At 53.6% G+C, this 16,679-nt stretch overlaps 1 protein-coding gene across 2 annotated transcripts in view; it reads right to left on the bottom strand.

The window, feature by feature from the left end:
- Window positions 1-16,679, bottom strand: part of SPSB4 (splA/ryanodine receptor domain and SOCS box containing 4) — a 69,384-nt gene that overhangs the window by 37,841 nt on the left and 14,864 nt on the right. The window contains exon 1 of one of the 2 annotated variants that reach the window (XR_006784924.1): window positions 9,117-9,645. The exons of the other annotated variant lie outside the window; for it this stretch is intronic. The gene's annotated coding sequence lies outside the window, so the exon portion shown is untranslated. Of the gene's footprint in view, window positions 1-9,116; window positions 9,646-16,679 lie in introns of those variants that run through there. 2 annotated transcript variants of the gene reach the window in all.

Genomic DNA, 16,679 nt, shown 5'->3' with positions numbered 1-16,679 from the left:
GTAAAGCAGCTATCAGTGCCTGACACTGTTGGGACCCCCAAACTGGGGGTTTCACCAGCACACCCTGAACTTTTTGCCTCTTGCTCGGTCCCTTCTGGGTTGCCGCCTGATGTAACCTGCCTGCTTCCCACTTTTCTCCAGTCTTGTCTGCACATAGTCCAGGGTGCCTCCCACCCCTCCACTAACTGGAATCCTCTGAAAGCATGGCTTTCATCGCGATCCTCCAGCCCCCGCCCACCTCCTGTGGCTCCCACAACCTACAGGCAGGCTGAAGTCTCCAATCTGCAGCTGTGAGCCCCATGCCCGCCTCATCCCTGCCCCGTCAGCCTCTGCATCTGCTGCCCTGCCAGTCGCACTGCGGACCACACTGCCTGCCCCATGAGCCCCATGAGGGCAGTCTTCCTCCTTCTGACAGGCCCAGAGAGCTCACCCTCTGAGTGAAGGTCAGGGTCCTGTGTGCAAATTTGACTACAGGAGCATGGAAGTCACGGTCCTCTGTGCTGCACACCACCTCAGCTGCCCCGAGAGCTCGGGGAGACCTCTACCCTCAGCCCTTCCCCTTGTAAACCTAGGGTCTGCTTGGCTCTGGGTCAGTCGGCCCAGAAGGACAATGCTCAGCTTTTTGTTTCCACAGGCCATCTGACTTTAGGCAAGTCCCTGTGCCTCAGTTTCCCCATAGTGTTCTGATGTGGTAAAGGATCTAATAATGGAGCCTGGAACACACAGTATCATTATCATAATCTTCATCATAGTTCCAATGTATGGAGTATATCCTATGTGTCATTTTACAGTTACTCTTTCACTAATCCTCACTCTTCAAGGCAGGTCATATTATTTTTGTTTTACAAATGAGGTAGTTGGGTTCCAGAGGGTACTGTACCCAGAGTCATAGCTCAGGCCTGCCTGACACCGAAGACGGTGCTCTTCAGAGCCAGTCCCTCTTATATGCACGTACCAGACGCTGGGGTCTAAGCCCTTTATGTATATTATCATGTGTGTGAGCCTTGCAATAGCCCTACAAGGTAAGTACTATTATTATCAACCCTTTTCTTTTTTTTTAAGATTTTAAATTTATTTTTAGACAGAAGGGAAAGGAGGGAGAAAGAGAGGGAGAGAAACACCAATGTGTGGTTGCCTCTTGCATGCCCCCTACTGGGGACCTGGCCCAAAACCCAGGCATGTGTCCTGACCAGAAATTGAACCAGTGACCCTTCGGTTGGCAGGCTGGTACTCAATCCACTGAGCCACATGAGCCAGGGCTGTTATCATCCTGTTTCACAGATAAGAAGACAAAGGAACAGAGAGGTTCAGTAACATGTGCAAGGTCACACAGCAATCAGCAGCACAACCAGGACTGGAACCCAGACAGTTGAGCCAAGAGCCTGTGCTCCTAATTGCTCCCCTCTGTGTCTCATCCCTGCTCTGCCCACTCTTATTTCCTGTGATCCTCTCAATAACCCCTTAAGGCAGATAGTCCTAGTCCTGTTTCACAGCTAAGGAAACTGGGGCTCTGACCCACAGCAGGTGTGAAATTAAACCAAGAGACAATGCATTTCCAGCTGTGAAAATAAAATGGATCAGAACTTTCCTCAAATTCTTTCTGCATTATTACATTCTGGGAAACCTCTCACTGGGAGATGCAGCTGCAGCCACCTTAGTGACACTGTATTTCCTTCTTGTCTTCCTAGTCCACGCTCTAACCACACAGACTGTTCTGCAGACTTCAGGCTTGCGGAAGGGCAACAGACACACTAAAGAGGCCATAGATCAGAAACAAAACCAGACTGCAGAAAACCAAGAAATCCTTCACCTACAGTTCTGCTCAGTGTTGGGGGTCTGGAAAGTGGCTGGCCATATGCCTGACACTGTTTGCAGGAACTGCGTCAAACACCTTGGGACTCCCTGGAGAGAGGACCCTCTGGCCGTAGACCAGCACGACAAACACTGGAGTGCATGCTGTTGGCTCTGTGCCCACAAAGAAAGAAGGCATCATTAATTGAACACAGTGTTCTTTCCACAGATGCAAGGTGCAGCCTCAGGATCTTTTGCAAACAGTATTCTAGGCAGCACCTATTGGTTAGAACTATATTTCTCAGTTTCCTTACAGCTAAGAGTGATATATGATATTTTTTTGGCCATTGAGCTATAAGCAGAAGCATAGTATGGTATTTCTGAGACATCTTTTTAAAGGGAGATAGTGTGCCCTCAAGCTCTTCTTCCATCCTACTGCCTGGAATGTGGGTGCTAAGGCTGGAGCTCTGGCAGCCATTCTGGATCAGAAGGTGCCTTTGGGAATGGAAGTCACAAACAAGGAAGGTAGAGCTGCAGGCAGAAGAAGTCTGGGGCACTAATCACCTCATGGAGTCCCACAATATTCTTGAACTGCCTGCTTCCAGACTTGTCTTAAATAAGAAATGAATCTCTATTATTGTTTAAGCCTATATTATTAGGGATTTGGGGTTATAAAAAATCAGACCAAATTTATACCAATATACCTCTAATCCCCATTCACTCTCCATGTGTACTTCCAGCATGCTTTCTTATTTGTAGGCCCCTGAATCTATCAAGCTGCTTCACATCCTGAGCCTGTACCTGCTACATGCTGTACTTGTGTCTGAAACACACTCTCCCTCCTCTAGTTGGCAAACAGCAACTCATCCTTTAAGATTCAGCTCAAGTGCTCCTCTCTGGGAAGTTGTCCTGGATGCCAAGGTTATAGCGCATCTACCTTCTGAGTTTTCACGGTGCTCTGGGTCCCTTGCTCAGCTGTAGCCCCTATTACCCTCTCCCGTAATTATCTATGACCAAAGCTACCTTGGGAAGCTCCTGGTAGCAAGGGCAGTGCCCAAGCTTCCCCATGGACCCAGGCAGAGGATACACAGTGAGTATCTGTAGAAAGAATGAACAATATATAAACGAATGTGTGGAGGGTCAGACATTCTAGGCTACAAAGCCTCCAGCAGCTGCTGTAGCCAGGGAAGATTTCCTGGAGGAAGAGGGGGTAGACCGGAGTACAGAGCATACTAACTTGGGCTACTGGGCCAGGCTACTGCCTGTGGCACAGAAAGAAGACACCACCAACCCTCAAGAGATCTTGATATGGTCTAATGGAATGTCTCTAAGACAGTCCCTAAGCATCTCTGGGAGGTCATGGCCCCCAGCTGCTGCCAGTGCCTGGGTCACCAATTGATAGTGATTGACAGGGCAGCTGCCTAAAGGAGCTCCGAGGCCCCGGGTCAAGCATTGTTGGAAACTGAGCTTACTCTACTGGCGTTGTACAGCCATCTGGTTTGGGTCAGAGGTCTCCAGGGACAGGTTTGATTTATAGGCCGGTGCAGTCGCCCAGGCGGCATGGGGGAGGGCACAGAGAGGCCAGGGCAGGGGTGTGGGGAGGAGGAGAGAGGGCCAGAGGGGCCCCCTCAGAAGCTGAGCAAGCACCATGCTCCTGCTCTCAGCCTCAAACGCCTCTGGCTGCTTTTAACAGAGAAACATCACAAAAGAAAGTACTGAAAAAAACAGGGAATCTCCATGGTGCACCCACTGTCTACCCGGGGCTGTGTCACAGACTGTTACTGCCTGGAAGACGGCAGAGGCCCATGTGAGCTGCCTCCGGTGAGGCGCGGCCTCGGGCATGTGCTGGGCTTTTCACCCTGATGGGCTCACTGACCTCTCTCTGACACCCTCCAGCACAGCCATTATGAGCCACATTTTACAGATGATGACACCAAAGCGAAAGCCTAGACAGTCCCATAGCCTTGAATGGCAGAGCTAGGATTCAAACCCTGGCTTTCTGCCTAACTTCAGAGCCTTTGCCCTCTGCAGGACCTCCAGAAGGTTCTGGAGTTCAGAGGAGGGAGAGGTAAGCAGGGGGCAGAGTCCAACGAGGAGGAGCCACAGAGAAAGATGTCCTTTTTAGGACCAGTCAGGCACTAAGAAGGTAGCTGTACCGTCCTCTTTGCTGTGTTATAAAGCCCCACGACCCCCCTCCATCCACCTAAATGTGCTCAAGCAGCTCAAAATAGAGTTGTCAATATGGACCGAGAAGACTAGAGAGGACTTTTAAAAACAAAGTTGGCATTTCTCTGAGCCTTGAGAAAGGACAGCTTCAGGCAGATGGAAGGGGCTCTGGCATCAGGCAGGGGACACAGCTCAGGCAAAAGAGTGGCGGTGAGGTCTGCCTGCTGAGGTGAAGCTGCTGGTCTGGGGACTGGGGGCCGTGCTCTTGTGACGGAAGCTCTGAACAGCTGGGACTGGGGCGGGGGCCACGCAGAGGGCACATGACCCTGGGTCTGCCGAGAGAAAGGAGTGCCACCAAGATGCTCCTCCCCAGCCCAGGGGCAGAGACAGCTGTGGCATTTCTCAGGGCGGAAGGCTAAGAACATGGGGCCCGGGTGAGGCTGATGCCTTTCTGGCGTCTTTTGCTGGACATGACCTGGGACCAAGAGAGACACAATCAGGGCTCCACTGGGGGTGGTGGGGTGGGTGGCACGGGGACCACAGTGTCTCCTCCGAGAAACCATGGAACGTGTTTCCCATGGGCCTTCCAAAGGAGCTGAGGGACACCACCGTGTGCCTGGAATCCCACTGAGCACCTTGGGTGTGTAAGGTGGCCTTACTGTCTATCAAAGGCACCTGAGTTTCAAGGGGGTTCTGTGGCTGGCCACACCACTCAGCAAAACCTGGCCTTGAACTCATATCTAGAGAAATTCAGACCATCACACTGAGACTAAGCAAGGAAGGCAGGGATACCACATTTCATTTTGGGCACTTAAAACCTTGCTGCTGTTCATCGTGATCAGAGGGAAGATACTGGGACAAGAAAAGAGGCCTTTGGGACATCCTGGAAGGGAGACTTTGAACCTGGGAATCAAACAGACTCGGGTCCCAATTCCAGTTTTGTCCCTGCAACCATTTAGTCTCACAGACTCAGTTTCTTCATCCATAAAATGAGGGTGTTATTACAAACCACTCAAACGGATGTACTGGAGTTGCACATACACATGAAGCACTTAGTCTGGGGCAAGGAAATGTTCATCAAATGGTCACTCTGACTTCATCAAGAGTCTTGTTGGGAAGCACACTGATTTTGTGGTGGGAAAGATGGCTCTGGAGGGATTCAAACTCCCTTCTCCGTGTCCTGTATGTCTGTGGAGGGGGACTTCATGAAACCAGAGCCAGCCCTGAGCAATGAGCCCATCCAAGGCTGGTGTGCAGCCGGCCATCCATCACCAAGTCAGCCAGAAATGTCACCCAGGAATTCAGATGAAAGCCGATTTCAGCCTGGGGAGGGACCGGCATCATGAAACTGGACACCGGGCTACTTCCTGCCAAGCGAACACCCATGTGAGATGCTGGCAAAGCCCACCTCTGACCTTTGACCTCTGCCCTTGATTTGTTTACACAGCGGGGCTGGGGTCAGAGCCTGAGATGGGCCATGGGCTCAGAAAATGACATCCATATCCAGACCCAGCCAGACGCACACATGTGTCAGGGACATGGAGAGTGTTTAACGATCTGGGAGCACGGCGGCCTGCTGGTGAAAGGCGGCCAGGCCCGGGGGAGAGGGAACAGAGCCAGCGTGGCCCTGCAGGCGGCCACCAGCACTGCTCTGTTCCTCTGCGGTTCGACAGCGTGGACAGAAAGCGGCCTGCGTGTTCAGGGCTGTGGGGGACACGGCGAGAACATGCTCGTCCTCTTCTCCGAAGAGCCTACTGCCCAGCTGGAGAGAGGGAAGGGGACTCCAGTGCCTCCAGATCAGACAGAGGACAGCCTCTGATGACAAGTCAAAAGGAACAACCGCAGCACGACGGTCCGGGCCGACCGTGTACAAAGGGCTCCCACAGGTCTGATTTCAGTCCGTGTCCACAACTGTCCTGTTTCTTAGCCCTCTCCTTTCACAGGAGGCGATGCAGGCCCAGTGGGCTCAGGGCCTCCCCTGGGGACCTGGCAAGGGTGTTGCTGCTCCCGGCCTGCACTGGGGCGGTCTGGGCTGCTGTCTCCACCACTGAGGCTGCCTCTCCCAGAGCAGGGTTCAGGACCCTGCTGTCCCTCCTTCTCTGACTTCCTGGCACACCTCCTGTCACTGCCCTTCCAGTCCCTCCCCTCCCAGGGACTCTGACATGCTCTGAGTTTCCAGGGCATCCACGCTGAATATTCTTCCTGCACCCACCCCACTCAAGCTGGGGACCTGTGGCTGTGGAGCACTTGACTGTGGCTAGTGCAACTGAAGAACTGAATTTTTAACTTACTTTTAGTTAATTTCAACTTAAATGTAAATAACTACAAGTGGCTAGAGGCTATTGTATTGGACAGCACAGCAGACTAAAGTAGTTGTCATTCCAAAAAATCAGATGTGCAGTTTATCAACATTTGATACCAATGAATAAGGAAGACCCTTCGTGTTCACCTTGCCCAGTTCCCTCCTTCCTTGGATGGAGAAACAGAGGCACAGAGACGGAGGGCGGCTCAGCCAAGGCCATGCAGGGGGTGGCCGCGCTGGACTGGGCTGAGCCAGGCTTCCCAGCCCCGGGGCCAGTGCTCTTTCAAAGACTTATCCCATCTCCTCCCCCTTTTCCACCCCAAATCAGACTCTGGGTAAATTGAATTAGTTCAGGTCGAGAATGCTTTTGCAACTCACACATATCTGAAAACCCATTTTGGCAAAACACCTTTAAAAGCCAAGGAAGACCACAGCCTTCAACCCACCATGTCCCTCCTGGGTGGCTTACCTGGCCTGGAGGTGACGACCATCCAGGCCAGCAGAGGCCCGTCAGAGCATTAGGGCTCTGCCATGTCAGGGGACAGTGACAAGGTGTGGAGATAAAAGATGGGGCTCAAATCAGCTCTCCCACTCACAGTGTGACCTGGGCAAGGCCCCCAAACTCTCGGGGCCTCGGTCAATCCATCTGCAAACTGGAAATGGCAATATCCACCTCCGTTAAAGGCCACCCTCACCACAGTCCCAACAACATGTCGTTTTGCAAAACCAGGAGATATGTCCCAGCAGAAAAGGAACTTCAAATATTGCTTCTTTAAAATAAGGTAGTTTTCGACTCTTTCTAAAACAGTGCAGTGGCTGAGTGTGACGAGTAGAAGGCAGTGCCGCAGCCTGCACGGCCGTGTGCAGCCCCTGCTGACCCCTAAGTCCCACGGCCCTCACTGTCCCGGGCACCCCCTCCAGCCTTGCTGGCTGCCCTGCTGGCCCCAGACTCCCAGGCTGGCTCTCACTGACTCACTCTGCCTCCAGGTCCTTCTGTGGCTGCCTCGCCTCATCACGTAGGTCTCACTCACATGTCCCCTCCCCAGAAAGGGGGCCAAGGCAACAGCTTGAAGACACTCCCCCACCCCATCATTTCCTCCAGTTTTGTTCTCTTAAATCACACTGAACTGTATCTAAATTGACCATAGCATTTGTTTGGGTTTTTTCCGTTGTTGTCTGTCTCTCTTCCTGAATGGTTGTCACAGTATCCCCAGTGCCTGGCACATAGGGGAGGCCCAGAAAAACAACTGCCAAGTGACTGGCTGACCGATGAAAAGCTGCCCCTAGCGTGACTGTGGTTCCCCAGCCGACGGCGGGCTCCGGGGAGGGAAACGGGGCCTGTCCCGCTCACCACTGCAGCCCAGCTTCCGTCCCGGCCTGCACAGTGCAGGCCCCCACAGACGCCACGTGAGGGATGCATGGCTGACCTCACTGTCCTGTCCCGCCCCAGTGGGCAGACTGGCCTGCACAGGACTGTGTGTGGTTGTGGAAAAAGCAATGGCTTCTTTACATGCAGATCAAATTAGTGGCTGTGGGCCACGGTGCGACTGATTTCAAGGCACTACTCCGAGCTAACAGGAAACTCTCCAGAGTGCCTTCCCTGAGGCTTCATGAGAAGCTCGTGAACACTTTCTGCTTGTGCCGAGGCTGCAGGAAGAGGGTGCTGCACCTGGGCCCTGCCTTCCACCTGAGTGTGCGGCGGTTTGTCATCGCACTCTGTGGACTGGGGTTTTCCACCCATTCAGTCACAATCCACACCAACTGAGAGCTCACCGCGTGCCAGGTGCTGGGACACAAGGTCAAAGGGGACGAAGGTCCAGTGCTCGCTGAAGGGAAGAGAGGCAGCCACCCGGGGGGACTCCTGACTACCTACCTATGCCACCTCGACGGAGGGTGTGGAAGTGGACATGCAGGAACACATACCTCCCAGAGCCCTGGCTGAGGGACACACTGTGGGCACTGCTTCCTAGACACTCACAAGCCAGTCGTGAGGCCCCCTGGGAGTTCCCAGGAGGAAACGAGGGGTTAAGGCGCCCAACCCCGGTACTGGGGCTGCGGGGACCAAAAGTCAGTCTTCTCGGCACTGGAGCTGCACGCACGGTCTCCAGGTCCCCCAGGCCCCACCCAGTCAAGACCCGCAGCCCTGCCCCGTGATGCCTGGTGCTGTGCTTCCGCACAAGCGTTCCTGGGAATCAGGGACGTTGCTGCTCACCCACCCGCACCCCCTCTCCACATGACCCTGCACCCACCCAGCCTGGCAGCCTCCCCCAGGCATGCCCAACAGCTGACTTCCGGCCAGGGCTGGGCTGAAGATGTGGTCACCTGGGAAGCATGTAACAAACACACACACACACACACACACACACACACACACACAAGCACGCCTGCAACTCAACACGTGGGCACAGCAAAAATCTGTGTTTTTCACACTCTCCCTGAGGGATGCTGATATGCAGACAGGTGTGCTGAGTGACCAGTTTCAGGTCTTGCTATAGCTAAGGGAACCAGCAGGTGGGGGTCCAACCCAGAGGCCACCAATCAGAGCACACGTGGGAACCTCTGCCCGCACGGAGAAGGAGAAGCGCTGGGCCCATCGGCAACCCTCAGGACTTTAAAACAAGGCCATGCCAGCTAACAGTGAGCTGGAAGCTTTCAGGGTGCAGGGGTGGGGTCAGGGCCTCAATGAGTTAATGCCCAGAGGCGCCCAAATTATGAGGGAACAGACAAAACACGGGCGGTATCAGGAACAGCTGGGCAGGGCACCCCTGAGACAGATGTGTGGCTGAGGCAGCGGAGGGTTGCCTGAGCACACCCCCGCTCCTGGGCCCACCCAGTCCTCAAGCAAGCTCACACTCACCCCTTTCCTGGGGCGAGACTTGGGTCTTCTGGGCTCCAGACTTCCAGAGGAGCCCCAGTCAAGCATCCCAACCCCATTCGTGGCGCTTGGTCTCTGGGCGAGTGCCGTGAGTTGGCCCTCCGCCGTGACTCTGGCCCCTCGCTCCAGGGGCAGCTACCCTTGGGGACAAGAACAGGACCCCACATGTCCCTCCTCATGAGGCCCAGACATCAGGCAGAGAGCCATCACCCACGTAGCTAAACACCAGAGGCACGTCGGCTCAGCCCCGGAACGTCCGCGGGAGACGCATTTTGAAGAAGAAACATCCATAAACAAGGCGAGATCTGGAACTCGGCTGTGGCTCCAAGTGGATCAACTCAAATGCTTCCACTGAAACAACCGTAAGCTCGGACGGCGATATCTGTGCTGGCAGCTCTGGTCCCTCGCTGCACCCCGACGCGGTCACTGACCTTGGGGGGGCACGGATGGGGGGCAGCAGGTGCCCCATCAAGTGTGGTCCCAGAGGCCAATGCGGGAAAGCCTGTGTGCACTGGAGCTCCCAGCAGTTGGGTCACAAAGCAGGGCTGGCGGCTCTATTTATAGAAGCGGCCTCCAGCAAAGATAAAAAGTGGGAAGCCAGCACAGCAGTATTTTCCAAGCTCAGCCTGTCTCGGCTTAATTTCATCCCAAGCAAATAAATCATTAAGGAGGCACCGAGTCCTGGAAGATCTGATGAAGAAGGGCTATTAAACGGCTCAGCCTTAGCTTGAATTACGGCGGGCTGTAGACACGCAGCCTTATTAGTGTCTGGGCTAGGCCGTAACTCACGCTAACTGCCCCCTCGCCTCAACCACGGGACGAGACTGGGGGATCCCCCGGCTTTCCGGACGCAGGCAACCAACGCTGCTGCCGGCCTAGCAGGCCCTTTGCTCTCCCGGCCATTTAAAACGCCCTCCTGGAGAGCTGCTGGCTCTCGTCATGGCTTCCCCAAGCAGCACCTACTCAGCATTGGCACCGGGTTCCGAAGGGCAGGGGTGAGAGGGTGTGCACTTGGCCCTTCTGTGTTTGAGGGTGTTTGAAACGGGCCTGCCAGCACCAGCTTCGGTACCTGCTCACTGTGCCCCGTGTGGCGGGGGAGTCAGAGACGTGGGCACTGGTGCTGGAGGTGGCTGCCTCCCAAGCATGTGCCGTGAGCGGCCTCTTCATCCCCCTTGGCCTCAGTCCCCTTGCCTGTGAACTGGGAGGCCAGGACCTGCTCCTCACCCGTGGGGGTTAAATGAGTGCAGGGGGAGCTCACGAGCATCTGCACCGGACTGTGGAGGTTTGAGTAAGCTGAGGCCTGAGCAGGCTGCACAGTGTCTGGCCTTTTGTAAACGCTCAATCAATGACTGTTTCATGAAGAGCTATTTCTATTTGCGGTAATCCCTTCCCAAACAAAGTGGCCCTCGTGGGAAATTCATGGATAATAGTGAGGATTTACTTGTGTTGACCTTGCTGGCAACTGTGAGAACTTGGGTTCCAGGACACGTAAACTGAGTCACGTGGCAGGTGGGGAGGACAGGAACAAGAGGGCAGTGGGCTGGACAGGAAAGGGAGGGGGTGCAGAAGGCACAGGAATCGCCCTCCCTGCCGGCCTGGAGAGGTGGTGGGCAGAGCCAGGCCAGGCAACCGGGGGCCTCACTGGGACAGGGGAGGCCGTCCAGTTGCAGTTAAGAGGTCGGCACAGACCATGGCGTGGAGGAATAAGCAGATTAACGTGGCTGCAAGATTGGAGTGGTGTTAGGTGGGTAGACGGTAGGGCTGGGGCATGCCCCGGGTACAAGGAGGCCTTGTCCTCTGCCCCACCTTCAGCGGGCAGCATCGTGAGCACCAACCAAGACCTATGTCAGAACTGCAGAATCTGGGGCCCCACCCAGCTCTACTAAATCAGAATCTGCACTAACAAGACCCCCCAGCTGACCTGAAGGCACGTTAAGGTGTGAGAAGCACTGGCTTCTGACAAATCTATGGGGAAGGCCCACTTTATGGGTGTGAGAAGTCAGGAAACTTAGGCCCAGGAAGTCCGGGCAGTAAGTGGAGGGACCAGCTGTCTCTGGTCTCTGATGTGCTGAACCCCGTTGTTCCACAGCCTGAGCCAGCGTAGCGCCAGGGTCTCGGCATGTGGGAGGAGGCACTGAGAGGCCAAGGAGGGTCTTCTTGGGTGGATGTGGGCCCGGGGCCACACACACCTATCTGAATCCTGCCCAAGCTCCGAGGCCGCTCCTTGGGAAGCCGTTCAGGCCCCTCCACCCACACACAGGACTCTCCTCCTGAACCCGGTGTCTGCCCTCGTGGGCATCAGGGTTCTTCAAGGCAGACCCATAAACTGCATTGAATTCTCACTCTCATTTCTGGCAAGGTGTGTTTTCAAGGGGGGTCGGAGGCCTGGGTTTCAATTAGCAGGTGACTTTGCCCAAGTCCTCCCAGCTTCCTGGCCCATTCAGCTCCCACCTGTAAATGGGGTCTGGGACCCGCTGCCGAAGGGCATCTGCTCCAGCCCCAGTGCCTGGGGCTGCCCTCACCCTTCTGTCAGATCCTGAGAAGTGGATACTGGCCACCTTTCCCCGTTCCCTTTCTTCCAAAGGTAGCAGCTCGTGCACGGCCAGGCCTAGTAACATCTGTTCAGAGGCGGATGCTGACCTCCTGCTCACCACCTCAGCAGCTCATCTCCACTAACTCTACACGTGGGCACAGCTGGCGGGGACGCTGCCCGTGTGGACATCCTTGCTGACACGCTCACCAGGCAAGTCACCACTGGGAGCTACAAGACACTTGAGCCAGGCGTCTGTTTAGGTGGAAACCCTTGAAACTGCTCGTAGTAAAGGCTATACACGACCAGCTTGTTTGTAACAAATTCACAGTGGCCGTTGAACCTCAGGTGGCATTTCCATCATGTATATTAAAGAGAAAAGAGTCAAAAACCTTCCAAGCCAACATATTCCCTGGTGTGAAATCCCTTGGACTCAAATTTAGTAACAAAAACTATTTCCACATTTAATAACACTAAGTAATTGTACCAATCTATGGGAGCTGTATACGTCATAACTGACCAATTTTAAACCCACATGTTTTAGTATCTACTCTGTATCAGGCACTAGCCCAGTCACTTTGTATATATTATCCACAAACCTGATGCCTAATGGCAAAGTAAATTTCTCTCACTATTATGACACAGCCATGCCATGGAAACCCGTGTAGCTGCTAATAAAGAACAAAGCAGCTCTATGTTAATCATATTAAACAATCGCCAAGACAGAGTAAGGGGGAAAAATGAGATGCAGAGCAGTGTTTGCAGTGTGGTCACATTTGTGTAAAGCGTCTGTCATAAAATTCCGCAAGGACACATGGGAGACTGCCAGGGGTGGCTGCCAGCAGGGGGAGGAGCCGGGGAGTGGTGGGCGGTGGCGCTTCACTGGACACCTTTTGGTAGTGTTTGAATTTGCTGCCCATGTGCAGTTTACCTTTAAGAAGAAAATGCATCCTATTTTTAAATCCTTCTGTGTCCACCTCCCCACCTGTGCCTCCTGAGTCCCCCTCCGTGCCCTGAGGAACTTCATATCCATCTGTGGAAAGAAGGCAGACCCCCGCCGTGAAAGTGAGTGAATGGGGTGGGCGGGGGAGAAATCAGTGCTGAACCGAGGATGCAGAGGACACAGCCCTGGGCTGAGGGCTGGCGGGGAACTGGAGTCAGGGCTGAATGATAGGGCAGGGACGTGAAGGGGAGACCTGGCCTGGACCTGGTCAGGAGGGACGGGGAGCAGAGTCCAGATGTCAGCAAGGCTGCAGGGGCCACGCCACCCAGGACACATATGGGAGATGAGCAAGAAGGTTGTGAGTTCAGCACAGACTGGGAGACAGCTCTGGCAAGGGGAGGGCGTCCTTGCAGTCATCTTGGTGGAAAACTCCCTCTGGCCTTCATCAATATCAGAAAACCTGGCTGGCTGCCAGACTCTTCTGCTGAGCCATTGCACCAATAAATAGTTGTTGGCAGATCAATTAAACCATCTAGGAACTACGTCTGGAAATACAATTTCCCCGACTTGATTTGGGCAGACATGCCCGCTCCTCCAGTTTGGCCTGAGAGCCTACGGTTCCCACTCTCCAGCCCCCAGAAAGCCAGCCCAGGCCACCTGCTCTGTGGAATCGGGCCCTGCTGGGTGGGCAGCCGGAGGCAGAGCTGGCCCAGGCCACAGGGGCAGGGCACAGGGGTGGTTATGACCTGGGTTTAGGTCCAGCTCTGCTACCTGCTGGCTGAGTGGCTTTCAGCAAATTCTTCACCTTCTAAGAATCAGTTTCCTTTTTCATAAAATGGGGATAATAATAGTCACATTGTCTCAAGGTTTATTATGTGAACAACAACAAAAAAGAATAAAATGAGTACAACACTTGGTCCAAGGCATGAAACATGGGTGGTATCTTTAAAAATATATAATTCTTATATACCCCAAATCAAAGCTGCTGGGGATGCCGTGCCTGCTTTTCTCTGTCTTTGGCTCCTTTCCCCTTCCTGTGTCACTCACCTACCACTCACCACCCAAGAACTCCAAGACGGGAGACAAAGCCAGTCTGTTAGCCCTCCTGGCAGCCAGCATGGAGGAGGAGCCAGGAGCTTGAGCCCAGGAGTGATTCCTGAAACCAGCCCAGAACTGATTCCAAAGGCCAGGCCCACCCCAGGGGCTGAATCCTTACAGCAGTTGGGACATTTTCAGTGACATGATTCCGTTAGCAATCAAAGCATGGCTGACTCACAGCCACTGCCAGGACTGGCTTTATGCAGCCAGCTCTCTGGAATGCCCCGAGGAGTCCTGTGCTGAGCCATGAGCTCTGAGGGCTGGAGATGAAACCAGTGGGAGGAGGAAAAATGGACAGCGTCTCAGGGCCTCATGGCTGAAGGGAAGCGACCCCCCCTTTGCTGCACCTGGCCAGGGGAAGCAGCCTCTTCTGTCCATTGTCCTGCCTTGTCTGCAGACATCTCCACAGGGGGCCCTTTGGACCAGTCTGCCAACTGTGAAACCTGGTTCCCCCAGTTACTAGCTGTGTGACCTTGAGCAACTTGCTCAAGTTCTCTGTGCCTCCATTCTTCACTGTAAAATAAAGGTGACAATATAGGCATTAGCTCAAAGAGTTGTCACAAGAACTAAGTGAGTTAGAATTTGAAAAGTGCTTAGAATAGAGCCCAGCACAGACTGAGCCCTCTGTTAGTTTTTGCTGTTGCTATATTAGTTATCGCGGTTGTTATGAGTTTGGCCCTCTAGCCTGTCGTCTGGAGACAGCCTGCCCATTGGCCTGGCCTCAGTTGCACGTTTTGCAGCTCCCTCAGGAGGCAGAGCCCCTGGGTGCCTTGCAGCTCTTTACAGTGAACCCAAGATGAAGCACTGTTTCACCTCATGGCAGAGCTGAAGAAACACATTTGCAAAGGAAGGATCACTTCCAGGAGCTCTTGCCTTCAACGCACATGCTCCAGAGTTAAATGCAGTTAGCACTTTCTAAGTCTTGCTTTTACAGTCATAAAAATTCAAAAATGGAGAAAATGGTATCCATTAACTTACTTTAATCACATTAGAAGAGAAGCCTCTACTAAGGCTGTTTGTGTTTTAATCCCTAGGTGAACCCAGGACCTGGCAGCCCGGCTCACCTAGTTAATCAAAGAAATGAGCACCAGCTTCTGTGGGTCTGCTCTGTGCTCCATCATGCCCATTTTACGAGGGAGAACCATGAGGTTCGGAGAGAGGAGGTGGTCATTGTCCATGGCCTCCTGCAGAGCTCTGGGGCCTGCGAGGGGCCCTGGGCAGAGACCTGCTCCCACGATCCTGTGGGGAAGCAACCCCAGAGGGCAGCTCCAGCCCTCTGTTCTTGAGCCTGTCTAACTGAGGCCACATCCCAGTAGGGTCTGAGTTTGGGGACCTGCCGTCTTTCCACAATGAATGTGGTTCAGAGCTCTCCTCATGCACAGAACACCACCTGGGTCACCTTCCCTGCCCAGACGCTCCCTAGGGCCAACCATTCCCGGAGCCAAGGCACCCACTGGTGGACTTCAGCCCTGGTCAGCGGGTGTAGGCCCCTGTCAGATTCCCTGCAGGCTGTGTTCTGGCCCACCCTGTTGTCAGGGCGTGTCCCACCGATCATAGGCCTTTGGAAGCCCAGAGGCTGGGCCCCCCCTTCCTGAAGACGTACCCTGCCTGAGATAGAGAACATTATTCCTGTCTGGGGAACAGGCCAGTGCCACAGCAGACAAGTCAATCCCGTCACCGAAGGGAAGGTGCCACAGGCTTGTATCACATGACATCCTGGACTCCCCTGGAGTCCTGGCTGGGCAATCCAGCTTCAGCCAACCTGACAAAAATCACCACCAGTGGGGAGGATGGAACACCACAAATTTCAGTCTCATCAAGTCTTTAGTCAACTGAAGGATCGAAGACCTCAAAATGCCCCAAACCCAATGGTCTTTTCTCACCCAGACCTCCACCCTAAGCAGCGTACCAAGGAGGACACCATGGTTGATTTCTCCTAATCCTATCATGCATGGGAGAGCTGCTGGCTGCAACCTTATTAACAGCTTAGCTTTGTACCTGAAAACTAAGCCACAGATTAATACCCAACAGGAAGCCCACCTTGGGGGCGCAACTATTCATTGGCTGAGGTAGCTCCCACAGGGTATCAACATCAGCCTTTAATCCCAGCTACCATGTCACTGGTGCCACTACACGAGATCTCACAGTAGCTATGAAAGGGACCTGATGTTGTCCCAACTGACAGATGAGTAAAATGAGTCGTAAGGCATTAGAGGGATTGATTTACCAAAGACACACCACCATATACGGCGCACCAGACTTGAGAGCTGCTCGCCAAGTCCACCTGTCCAGTCCAGTGATCAGTTCCAGCAAGTAATTCTGGCAATTCTGGCAATGCTGTTTTAAGAGAGTGCTGTTGGAGTTGCTTGTCTCAGCACACAGGTTCGCCTGGTCACCAGGTCTGTGAGAGATCCAGACATCCCACTAAAATTGGGATAGTTCACACAAAATCTAGGTTTCTGGGTCCTCTCAGAAAAACCAGATGATTCTACAACTTGCAGCTCTCATTCCCCTAGAGAGGCAGCTGCCCCTTTAATAGACAGTTCACCAGGAAGAGCTGGAGTTTGGGTGTTCAGCTCTGCATATAGTAGGTGGTCAATAAATAGCTGTTGTTATCATTATTTGTTATTTATCAGTAATTTGAGTGCATGGCATTCAAGACAGGGACTGTGCCTGCTACTTGCCGCTCTGCTTCTGCTGTGAGCAGGAGGCTGGGCACTCAGAACACATCATTTTGCATAACTCTCATACAGACCCAACAATTCAAAATTAGCGTCAACACTTGGAGCCCCCACTAGGTGCCCAGCCGCTGTTCCAATCACTCCACATATATTATTATCTTATTTGATATTCGGCAGAACCCTGATCAAAATTACTAACATTGTGCTGCACTTTCAGTAAGGAAACTGAGGCATGGCCCAAGATCACTAAGCCAGCAAAGGAGAGTTACGAGTCAAACCCAAGGGCCTGGCCC

The sequence above is a fragment of the Phyllostomus hastatus genome, unplaced genomic scaffold, assembly GCF_019186645.2.
Source record: "Phyllostomus hastatus isolate PE091 unplaced genomic scaffold, TTU_PhHast_1.1 phas_contig_16, whole genome shotgun sequence".
NCBI lineage: Eukaryota > Metazoa > Chordata > Mammalia > Chiroptera > Phyllostomidae > Phyllostomus > Phyllostomus hastatus.
Note: the sequence above shows the minus strand (reverse complement) of the source record. Positions and strands in the feature narration are given on the sequence as shown.